The sequence below is a fragment of the Homalodisca vitripennis genome, chromosome X (assembly GCF_021130785.1).
Source record: "Homalodisca vitripennis isolate AUS2020 chromosome X, UT_GWSS_2.1, whole genome shotgun sequence".
NCBI lineage: Eukaryota > Metazoa > Arthropoda > Insecta > Hemiptera > Cicadellidae > Homalodisca > Homalodisca vitripennis.
Genome location: NC_060215.1, coordinates 79,587,485 through 79,590,636, shown reverse-complemented (window position 1 = coordinate 79,590,636; position 3,152 = coordinate 79,587,485).

Genomic DNA, 3,152 nt, shown 5'->3' with positions numbered 1-3,152 from the left:
TATTAGGAAAGTACTCTTTTTATTTTATTTTGTAAATTGTTTTGTTTTTGTACGCTGACCAGCTACTGGTTTTTGGTCAGTGTATTTCCAAAGAATGTAAATTGATTTGTATTTTTCTGTGTAAATGGTGGAAATAAAGTATTATTATTTATTATTATTATATACCCAACCGTGTTCAACTAATATTGTTGCAGGTATTTATTCTAAAATTGTACAAAGTATTTATGTAGCAAAGTACTCTCATTTATGCATCAATAAATACAGTACATTCCATTTGAAAAAAGACATATCATTCAGAATAAAGTAAAAAATTACGCTGTTTAATTATAATTTATTCTTAATGAACAGCGTATTTATTTACAGTTTATTAAGGATTAGTACCACCCAATAATCAATCCGCTGGTATTATCCATACACGGTCTTCTACAGTTAACCCAAAATGCAGGGTGTCCATTTAAACTGTACCACCATTTTTATCTCAAAAACGGCCAAAGGTAGAGGAAAGTTTAAATAGGATGCTTCAATTACCTTTTTAGTAACAATAAAACATGTAAGCTTATAATTAAAACATGTTGGTTGCCAATTCTAACATTGCGGACAAATGTTAAACAACTTACGGGACACTCTATATCATTAGTAATGTTGCATATCAAGGGACATTTTAAAACTTACTTATCCTTTGCAGTTTTCTATTTAACTTAGTCAGTATCGAGTATTATGTCTACGCACGAGTCTATTATGCTTGAAGTTAGCGTTAGCAAAACAGCAATAAAAGAATAATATTTATTCCATTTAATAATGATTGCTTTACAAAACAAAGCCCGTTGATGAAAACCGGCAACTGCGTGCTCGTGCACCAGTTACTCGTTAATGGTGGTAATTGCACTTTTTTAAGTTAAACACAGGCATATGACTAATGCAATTACCAGCAGGAACTTTACTAGTTACAGTATGCGGGTTGTCAAAAAATGTTCGGAGTGCTTGTAATGATTTTCTCCAGAACAAGCAGATTTAGGACTTCCTGGTCGTCTCTGGTTTTTAATTGCACTGTTTTTCTCAATTTATTTACTGGATAGACTTACGCAGAGGAGATCTGTTAGGAAAAGTGTCATTAAATAAATTAACTACTTCTTCAAAGGTACGCATTCTCTCGCCATATCCACGCATCATAAGCGACGTAATTCTCTCAAACTCAGTATAAAAGGCAATGTGCTGAAAAGGTACTTACTATTTATAAAGGCAGGTACATAATCAACTTACATAAAAAAATATACATGAATATTAAAATAGTCACAAGGCAAGTACTCAAAAAAAAAAAAAAAAAAACTAATGCAAATAAATGCCAGTGGTAAAGTGACCTATTGGGCTTTACATTGCATGAGCATAAACATGTTTGTACCTGACTGTGAGAGTACATTCTGTACATGTTTTGTCAGTAACCCCTAATTTTAATTATCCGATTAGATCAAATTCCCACAAAATGTTATCATTGACTTTATCTCGTGTGTATTTACAAAGAGTGTCTCTATATTCTGTTACTATGAGTGATTACGTAAAGTCAGTGCTAAAAGTTCAATTTGTGAGGTACATTTGCACTTTGTGTGCACTGAAATACTACGTAGCATTTGAAAATTTTGAGGTGACTCGTCGAGCCGCTTCTAAAAGTTTTGACGAGCTCAAGTAAAGAAGTAAAAGCTAAAGAGCTAATATTCCAGGAGTTAATTTTGGTAATGTAATGAGATTTGTATGAATTCAATATTAATAAATGATGTTTTTATGATTTTTAATTCCGATACGGTACAAAATTCAAGAACCTTAGTAACGTTTTAGGATAAGAATGGGAGGGTATGAAAAGTACAGAAAAAATTACTTGTAATAAAGGTCCGCAAATATATCTCGAAAAAGTACGTTTTCTAATTATTAAATGGCTATTTTTTATATTTTGATATAATAAAGAAACTCAAATATTTAACATAAAAAAGTTTTATATTTCATATTAATTTTATAAATATTTTGTAATATTTTTAAAATTTCACACATTACAATGATCACTTAATATTACAGACTTCTAAATATTAAAGAAATATATATTTATACATATTCATTATTAACGTTCATATTAGTTTCTACAAATTGTTCAGAATAATTTTCACTACAATATTGTATTTCCGATATAATTACTTAATTTTAATTGTAATTATATTCTAAAAATAAAATAAATAATAGTTTAAAAAACTAAAAAACACGCTTTTATAGCTAACCAAACTAAAAAATAGAAAATATTTTTTAATTACAAAGAGTTTATATTATGGTAGTAGAAGGCAAAACAATCACTCATTGTCAATCACCTCAAAATAAAATTATAATAAAATTTAAGTTATTAACAGAATAAATTAATTCGGAGTAAAAAGCGTGGGGTGCTTGATATATTAAATATTACAATCATTCTATCGGTAATTATCTTTGAGAGGAGATTTATGAAATGTAGTAAAATGCACCCACGCTCTTTACTCCTAATTAATGTATTCTGTTAATAACTTAAATTTTATTATAATTTTATTTTGAGGTGATTGAGAATGAATGATTGTTTTGCTTTCTACTACCATAATATAAACTCTTTGTAATTAAAAAATATTTTCTATTTTTTAGTTTGGTTAGCTATAAAAGTGTGTTTCTTAGTTTTTTTAAACTATTATTTATTTTTCATTTTTTAGTTCGATGTATCAATTAGTTTCTTGTGGAAATGTGGTATTTCTAACCAATCATTCCGCAATCTCATCATTTCATTTAAAGCTTCACTATTGCATGGGGTATTTCCTGTTAACTTAGAGCAATCAAGTTATTCAATCCGAATACCGTCTAAAGATCTTACACGACTAAGCGCTACATAGGCTTGTCCAGCAGAAACAATCGCGAGCCTAGATAAATGACTGCATGATCAACTGTACAACCTTGCATCTTGTGAACGGTCGAAGCCCAACTTAGGATTAATGGCAACATTCGTCTCTAAGCAGTTCCATAGATGTATGTTGTTGGGAACTGTATCGATATCGGTTTAATCATGTGCACACTATCTGGTCCGAAATCGATACGGACTGACTGGATGTCTTCCGTTATAGTTGGGCTCTGCAAAAATTTTGCCAGATAATTTC